The sequence below is a fragment of the Chenopodium quinoa genome, unplaced genomic scaffold (genome assembly GCF_001683475.1).
Source record: "Chenopodium quinoa cultivar QQ74 unplaced genomic scaffold, ASM168347v1, whole genome shotgun sequence".
NCBI classification, from domain to species: domain Eukaryota; kingdom Viridiplantae; phylum Streptophyta; class Magnoliopsida; order Caryophyllales; family Amaranthaceae; genus Chenopodium; species Chenopodium quinoa.
The window spans coordinates 1,326,426-1,335,615 of record NW_018744304.1 but is presented as its reverse complement, the minus strand read 5'-3'; the positions used below and the strand labels follow the sequence as shown (position 1 = coordinate 1,335,615).

Sequence of the window (9,190 nt, the reverse complement as noted above, 5' to 3'; positions counted from 1 at the left end):
GGAGATTGGAGTGATTTTTATGGTGATTTAAAGTTGGAGGAGGGGTGACAATGGAGTTTTAGAGTGAGAAGGAGAAGAGAAGAGAAAGAAAGTGCCGAAAATAAAAGGGGGAAAATGAAGAAGATGCTGCTCTCTTTCTTTTTTTTTTAAACTGGGAGCAGCGCGACAAAGGTTCGGCCAAACTATGAAGAAGTTCGGTCAGACGTTCACAGGTTCGACCAAACTTTTGAAAAGTTTGGTCGAACATCCAAATTTCCGAAAATCTGGCAGATTGCAATCCATTTTTATTTCCAAAATAGGAGCGGCTGAACTCCAGATGGTTCGGTCAAACTTTTCCAAAAATTTAACCGAATCTATAAGGAGTTCGGTTGAACCATCTAGTTTTTACAAAAACAATCAGATTGCAACCCAATTTCAATTCTAGAGCAGGAGCGGCCGAACTCTTGTGAGGTTCGGTCAAACTTTTGAAAAGTAGGGCCGAAGCTATATGGAGTTCGATCGAATTACCCCAAAATCCTTAATTCTTCAAAATTTGCACAAAACTTCTCATCAAAACACATTAAAATACCACACAATCATGCCAAATGAACATGGAAAAATGCATTCCCTTTGAAGCCAAGACAAACAAGAACACCAACACAAACCAAATACACACAAAACCATCAATCCAAAGTTGTAGAAAGACGAAGTAAAACATCAAGAAAACTGATGAGTAGAAGAGGGTTAGAAACTCGGGTTGCCTCCCGGAAGCGCTTTTGGTTTACGTCGTTAGCTCGACGCTCCTTGAGTCAAATCAAGGAGGATCAAATGCGTGATGTACATCAATGAGGATAGTAGAAACCGGCTTGTCGATGGGGTGATCTTCATAATAAGGCTTTAGGCGGTGCCCATTCACTTTGAATGGAGGGTACGCTTCATTAGAAATCTCGAAAGCACCATAGGGAAACACTTTTGTGATGACGAATGGCCCACTCTATCTTGATCTTAGCTTGCCCGGAAAAAGCTTCAAGCGAGAGTTGTAAAGGAGAACCTTTTGGCCTTTGACAAATTCCTTCTTGACAATTTGAGCAACGTGCCAAGCCTTGGTCCTTACTTTGTATATGCTTGCACTATCATAAGCATTCATTCTTAACTCTTCCAACTCGTGAAGCTCTAGAAGCCTTTGCTCACCCGCAAGATGGAGATCAACTTAATTTGCTTGATTTCCCAATGCGTTCGGTGCTCCATCCCCACGGGTAAATGGAAATTCTTCCCATAAACAAGCTTATAGGGAGTAGTCCCTATAGGGGTCTTGAAGGCGGTCCTATAAGCCCACAAAGAGTTAATGAGCTTGGAGGACCAATCATCCTTTCTTGTTCTTGCCACCGTCTTTTCCAAGATGACCTTAAGCTCCCTATTGGTTATCTCCGCTTGACCACTTGTTTGAGGGTGGTAAGAAAGCCCTCGTTTGTGAGATACACCATACTTATCGAGAAGTCTAGTGAAAGTGTGATGCTTGAAATGTGACCCCCCATCACTAATGATAGCCCTAGGGACACCAAACCTCGGAAAGATCACCTTTTTAAATAAGTTCACAACAACCTTGGAATCATTTGTAGGAGAAGCCACGACTTCCGCCCATTTCGAAACATAATCTACGGCTACCAAGATGTATTTGTTCCAATGAGAAGATATGAAGGGCCCCATGAAGTCTATTGCCCAAACATCGAAAACTTCAAGCTCAAGGATTAGGGTTTGAGGCATTTCATCCCTCCTAGAGATGTTCCCCGCCCTTTGACACCTATCACATGTTTTGACAAATTGTCAAGCGTCTTTAAATAGAGAAGGCCAAAGGAGCATGCTTTGCAAAACCTTTGAAACGGTCTTTTGAGCACTCATATGACAAACACAAGGATAGGAATGGCACATATGAAGAACACTTTGAAACTCATCATTGGGGACGCATCTTCTAAATAAACAATCAACCCCTCTCTTTAACAAAATGGGGTCATGCCATATATACCTCTTTGCTTCATTCTTGAGCCTTCGACGTTGTTGATGAGTGAAATCCGGAGGTATGGCACTAAAAGCCAAGTAGTTCACAATATCCGCATACCAAGGCTTCGATTTTGCCTCAAGAGCATATAAGACATCATCCATTAGGGTATCTTCAATTAGAAAATCGTCTTCATGTATTCTTGCACCTCCCAACCTAGAAAGGTGTTCCACCACCACGTTTTTGGCTCCCTTCTTATCTCTCATTTTGTAATCAAAGTCTTGAAGGACCAAAACCCATCTCAACAACCTCGGTTTATCCTCCTTCTTGCTTATCAAATATTTGAGAGCCGAGTGATCAGTATACACTATTGTCCTAGAACCAATGAGGTAGGTTCTAAATTTCACAAATGAGTGAATAACCGCCAAGAACTTCTTCTCGATAGTTGTATAATTCCGTTGAGCATCGTTGAGAGTCTTGGACAAGTAGTGAATAACGTGAAGTTTCCCATCCTTTCTTTGTCCTAAGACCGATCCAATGGCCTCGTCACTGGCATCACACATTGGCTCCAACGGTAGAGACCAATCCGGTCCTTGGACTATGGGGGCGGTGCAAAGAGCCTTTTTCAACCTACAAAATGACTCATGACAAGCTTCATCAAAGACAAATTCTTTATCCTGTTACAAGAGAGATGTGAGTGGCTTAGCAATCAAAGAAATAAAACGACGATAGAACCCGGGGTGGCCAAGAACGGACCTCACTTCCTTTACATTTGTAGGGCGAGGGAGTTTCTCAATGACCTCCACCTTGGCTCTATCCACCTCGATGCCGGCATAGGAGACTTTGTGCCCAAGAACAATTCCACTCTCTACCATAAAATGGCACTTTTCCTAATTTAACACGAGGTTAGCCCTCTCACATCTTTCCAAGCAACGAGATAAATTGGATAGACAATCTTCATAGGCGGTTCCCCTAACGGAGAAATCATCCATAAAGACCTCTATCTCATCCTCAGTCATACCACTAAAGATTGACATCATACATCTTTGAAATGTGGCAGATGAAAGGAATAGTGTCCTTTGAACAAGTGTATTATTCCAATAAAGGGTTCAGAATTATTAGAAAGCTAATTATTCAGTGAGGCCAAGTGATCGGAATGCTTAGCTGGAGGCCGCTTCCGATCAGTAATATTAATGCATAACTAATATTACAGCTTAATCTTGACTAAACCTTGCCGGTCACACCCAATCGAGTAACTGAATCGAAACGACGAATTAATCTAAAGGATTAAATGAGTCAATAGAGTATTACGAACAAAGACGTCGGATATCGAGCTTAGAGCGTCAAAACCGAGCGTCGCAAGTCGAGTCGAATTTGGAATTCGATGAGACGAGATATCAAGCTAACGACAAATTTAAGCTAAGTCGTAGCTTCGCATTGGCCTAGCCATGCGAAGGCTAGGCTAGCATAAGGCACCAACCGCAATGCATGGGTGTGCCGCAAGCCAAGCATGCATGCGTGTGCTAGGCTTCCTGGCTAAGCATGCTTGCGGGGCTGGTGCGCCTAGGCGCACGCAACCTAGCACCAGCTCGCATAGCTGGGCCAGCAAGGGCGTGGCAGCAGCTACCTTGTGGGGCAATGAGGGTCTAGCTAGCATGCTAGGCCATGCGTGCAGCAATACCGCACGGCACGAGGCCCAGCCCGCAAGCTGGCCTGTGCGTGTGCTAGCTGTGCCACACAGCAAGGCTGGCAGCCAACTAGGCCTTGCGCCAATGCCAGCCACAGCTTGTGCGTGTGGCAGCTCTTGCGTGTTATTGGTTGTGCGTGCGAGAGCATGTGTGTGAGGGTTTGCTTGGGTAGCAAGGGTAGGGTGGTCCCCCCCCCCTTGTGGTCCTCACCTAACCCCTTGCTCACCACTTGAAACTTGTCATTTGTTGATTCATTTGCATTTTAATTTAATTTTTGAATTAAAATTCAATTGAATAAATGCATTCACTAGTAGAAAGTATGAAATGCGCATCGGTTCAAAACCCCCCTTTAGCATCGGTTTCAACCGGTTTAGATTTGAGGGATGCCAAAAAAAAAAAACTTTAGCACCGATTTAAAACCGGTGGCAATTCTTAGTTTTAGCACCGGTTAACCGGTGCTAAAAACACTGTCACATATTTTTTTTTTTTTGGTATTTAAGAACAATTGACACCGATTCGGGTTCAAAACCGGTGCCCTAAATGGCCCAAAACTATTAAAAAAACAATTGGCACCGGTTCGATGCCAAAATCGGTGCCCTTAATGCCCCAAAAACAAAAACAAAAAAAAAATTATTTGCATTATTTACACTTAAATTGATATATAAACACTAACATATATATAAAGTTACATATTTTCATTAAAAAAGCTGTAATTACAATTTTCATCCAATAAAATAAAATATAAGGTTACACACAAATAAACGTTTTTCAAAACCAGGATTATTGTCTGAAAAAAGTTTGAGCTTTGGGTGAGTGTAGACTGCACAACCCAATGAGGTTTTCCTGAATTTTGTTTTTTCCCTCTTATTCATCTTATCAACTTCAATCAGACTGAGAACAACAGTGAAGTCTACAAGTCCAGGAAGATCATCCAAGAAGTCACCCCTGTAGTAGTGCAATACCTTGCTTGTCATCTCCCTCAGATCTTTGATGACAGCCTCCTTTCTTTTCCAGTCTTCATCCTGCTGAAGGGTGTATTCAACAAGATCAAAAAATTTGCTCTCAACATTCCCTCCTTTCAATTGCTTTTAATGCCTAGGATGAGCAGAGGTTTCAGTCATGGCCAAATCATGTCCAGGCAGCTTAATCCCAGATGAAGTCGGTGTCATCATTCTCTCTGTTAGAACAAGAATCAGACCTGTAACTTCTCACCCGAGCAGCCTGATGTAAAGAGAAGTTTATATGAGTGTCATGAAAAGCAAATGGCACCATTTCATAAGTACAAGGCATAAGAACTTTTAGCAGAACACCAATCCAGAAAACAGAAGCCAATATGATTATATTGATACTGACAGACACCACCATAGAGCTGTAAAATGTTTTAATATAAAATCAAAAAAGGAATTGATCAGTTATCATAGATGAATTTCGTCTGACACAGGTATGTGTCCCGTGTCCCGTGTCCCGCCAGGTGTCAGGCTTTGCATTAGCATAAACTGAAAGTTTCAAAATAAGTGCCTCCATGCCTATGTCAAAATGTCATATACAGTTAACAACCACAGATACTTAATCCATCAAAGTAACATCCGCACAGAAAAATTCAAGTATTAAGATCGCAAATTGATCCAGTAAACTTTAAGAATGTAGAGGTGTAGATAGTCAAGATAAATACCATATTTATTACTATATGTGTCACGATTTGAGTGTAGGATTCTAACAATCACATATCTTCAGCCAAAACAAGATTTTGTAGAACTGTAGGATGACATAATGTTCTGTTCTACAATTTAACCAATTATAAAATGCAATTGGATACTGCTAAATACACTTAAACTTAAGAATTGAAAGTGTTTCTTGTCAATACATAATCACCAACCCATCTGACCAAGGAGTTACAAAATTATCTCTCAGATATTTCCCCAAGGGACTAATGAGAAACTCCAAAAGATTTTTTGGCTTACTAATGTTACTATAACTAAATCTCTACATCCCAAAAACTATAGATAAACAAATTACAGACACAATAGTCTCTTCCTTTAACTCAATTGTCGTTTTAACTAGAGATTTGTCTCAAAAGCAGGCAATATTTGAATTATAGACACGTTTAATGGACTAAATCATCAAATCAAAGTTCTTGTTGAGTGCCCAACAAACTAAATTTGATCAAATAACCACAAAAGTGTCCAGTGAAGTAACAGCTTGAGTAATCAAGGACAAAATCAGACTCATAGTCATCCATACATCAAACAGTAAAGAGAAAAGATCTAGCTTCATATAGATATATAAGTGATTAGAAATGAAAAAAATATTAAAACTATTTGAAACCTTTATGTACTGGAAATCAAATATAGTCTCAATAGCCCTCTGAATGACTCCGCATACTTGGCACACATAGCCAATATCATCTTTGAGGACATATGAATGATCACAGCCCTCATCTTCTTCCACCGATTGCTCGTCTCATGATTGATCAGCTGGAACATCCTACAAAGTGACATAAATAACAAATCAAATAATTCTTTATAAAGAAAAGAAAGTTTCACCATATTCCACGATGATAAGACTAAATAGGGATCAGAAATTCATCAAAGTGGATTACAAATTAAGGTTTGATATACTAAACAGCAATAGTTAACATGCTGTACAAAAGTAAATAAAAAGCACAAACAGCTATATTAAATCAACTGCTCGCAACCCAGTTAACATCTCAAATAAAATACATGGCATGTGTGCAGAGATACGTGGCATATGAATCAAATAAAATAGACGAAACACAGTTACACAACTCCCTCACTGACCCTACTCTGCTCCTCACACACAGCAGCCTGTAATTTCAATTTAAGCAACAAGACAGCCTCCACACCAACACACAATCACACCACACATCACAGCAGCTCCAACTCACAAGCAAGTGCGTTGTAGCCCCCATAATCATATGAATTTACATCCAAAATTATTAACAAAATCACATTAGATACTACTATACTCACAAAACCATTACAAACAAAATAGGGCACCAATTCACAAGCAAGTTTTATTGTTCTGATTGAACTTCATTCCAATTTTGAATTATTTCAATTACCTTATGATCATTTAGAGTGGTTAAAATACTGTAATAATAATAATATTCGAACCTAATAACCCTAAAACCATTAAAATTAGAGCACAAAATCACAAGAAACAATGATAATCCAATCGAAACAATGACAAAGGGAAGAAACAATTCAGATCTTCACATGCAAACCCACTGCACAGACGCAAAATCAACACCAACCGTACCCAAACTCGATCAAATTTCAGATCAAATTTTTGCAGTTTTCGCCGTAATTTCAAATCAAAGCAAATAAGAGATAGAAAGCCCATAAATTCAACAAAATCCCATAAAAGGCACAAAATACCTACTTAACAAATAAATTTCTTCCCAACACAATAATTCAACAAAAAAAAAAAACCACAATTCCAGAGATTTTACCCAAATGGTTTCAGAAAAAAAAAAAAAAAAAAAAAAAAAAAAAAAAAAAAAAACTCAGCAAAACCCACGTACCGACCTTATTAGAGTATCCAGTATCGGATTTGTGGGTGATAGAAGTCCATCGTTGTTAGATCTGAGTAAAGGTATCGCTGGCTAAGGCTTGAGATCCAGCAGTCAGCAAGGAAATAGTGGGCGGAGTAGGGCTTTGCTGGGAAATCGAGAGGCAGAGCAGGAGCACATCACAACACAGTCACCTGAATGGAGAGGTTGGAGAGGAACCACGAAAGAGGAAAAGCAAAGCTCGAATCGGCGGCAACCCGAACTGGCTGCGATGTGAGTGAGTTGAATCCTTGGTGTGGGTTGCTGAGTATTGAAGGGAATGAGCTCAGAAAAAAGGAGAGTGAATTGAGAAAGAAAGAAGAAATTAGCTCAGAAAGAGAGAGAGAAGATAAAGGCCCGATTTTTTTTATTGTTTTATACAATAGCATTCGCACCGGTGCGATTTACCCATCTTCGCACCGGTTTGGTTTGAACCGGTGCGATACTCTTTCCTTCAGTCTCACCTATTTTTTTTCGCACCGGTTTTTTGCGGTGCTCATTTATGTTTTTCTATTAGTGATTTTACCAACTCTCCCACATTGATGGGAGCTTGGAATTCAAGAGCTTTGTTCCCTATAAATACCAATCATTTGGCATTGGGAAGAGACACTTGAGTTGTGAACTTTAAGGGATCTCAAAAAGAGAATACCTTAGTTCTAATACTCTAAGTTCTTTTGGTCTAGCCTCGACTAAGCTTCGAGGTAGGGGTTGTTCGGGTCGGGTCTCGAGGGTGAGAGCCGTCGAAGGCTTGCGCATTTGCGGAGCTTTACGCTTTCAAGTACGAGCTCTCAGAAAGAACGAAGCTCTTATTAAGGGTAAGATCGCCTTTTCTTCTTTTTCTCTCCTTGTTAATTAATTATGTGATTGGTAATTAATTAATATGCATGTTTAGTTACTTTAATTTGTGTGCGGATTTTAGGAGGGTTTCATTCCGTGTAGTGTTGGACACTACGAAACCCAACTGCGGATTTTGTTTTCCTTTCTAATTAGATTAGAAGCTCGTTTTAATTAGTTTTAATCTCGTATATATACTAATTTTTGCTCAAGAACCCAGATTTTGACCCAAAAGTAGTGAATTTTGGGTGGAATCGATGTTCTATATTAGTTTTGACTCGTTTAAAGTGTTGTTCAGAAGCCAAAATCCACCCAAAAACAAGTTTTTCGAGGGGTTTTTTCGTTTTTGATGAAAAATTTTAAATCCTTAAACCTTGATTAATTATGGCATGTTAATGTTAGATAATGTGTATGGTTACACCATTAATCAACTGCAATGATAACCCTTACTCGTTATTATTGCATGTTTTTGAAGTCATATTTGGTGCTTAATTTGGTGAGTTCATGTTTCACATAAACTTACAATTTCACATTTTTGTAAATTAATTGCTTCACGTGTGAATGTTTATGGTGAATTTGTAATTTAGAAGTCTCTAAAAATGTTAAAGATCCAATCTTTAATTGTTTATTTGGTTGGAACTTTATTTTCTAAATTCCATGTTGAACTAATTTTTGGATTTAATCATTTTTTAGTTGATTAAAGTCTTAAAAGTTCAAAACTTGTGATTGAAATTTAATTAATCTTCATATTAGAAAATGTAATTGTTAGAGTTTACACAAGTTACTGTTGGAAATTTTTCATTGGATGATCGTTTTTATTTTTCCAACCCTTTTAATTTTGTCAAATCTCATTATTAATTTATGTTTGATTAAATTAATTGTGATAATAGCCCTCAATTTTGTAGCATCAAGTTGAGCCAAAAATAATTTAAAGAATGGTTCTCGAATTAATTTTGGTTTGTGTACTAAAAATTGAATTTATTTAAGTTGGACTTATTTTATTTTCATTTTTGCTCAATATTTGTTCTAAAATTAATTTAGAATTAAATGTTTATGTCACAAGAATTTGGGGACAAAATCCGAAGTCTCAAGCGCGCAAATCGAGGCATAAAAGCCCAAGCG

The 9,190-nt window shown here is 38.7% G+C and overlaps 1 long non-coding RNA gene across 1 annotated transcript; it reads right to left on the bottom strand.

Moving 5' to 3' along the window:
• Positions 1 to 4,294: 4,294 nt before the first annotated feature.
• On the bottom strand, positions 4,295 to 7,679 carry LOC110695619. Its single transcript, XR_002506134.1, has 3 exons — positions 7,212 to 7,679; positions 5,989 to 6,147; positions 4,295 to 4,884 (listed from the first exon to the last, which is right to left on the bottom strand). It is a non-coding gene; the product is annotated as an uncharacterized LOC110695619 (long non-coding RNA).
• Between the last annotated feature and the right edge of the window lie 1,511 nt (positions 7,680 to 9,190).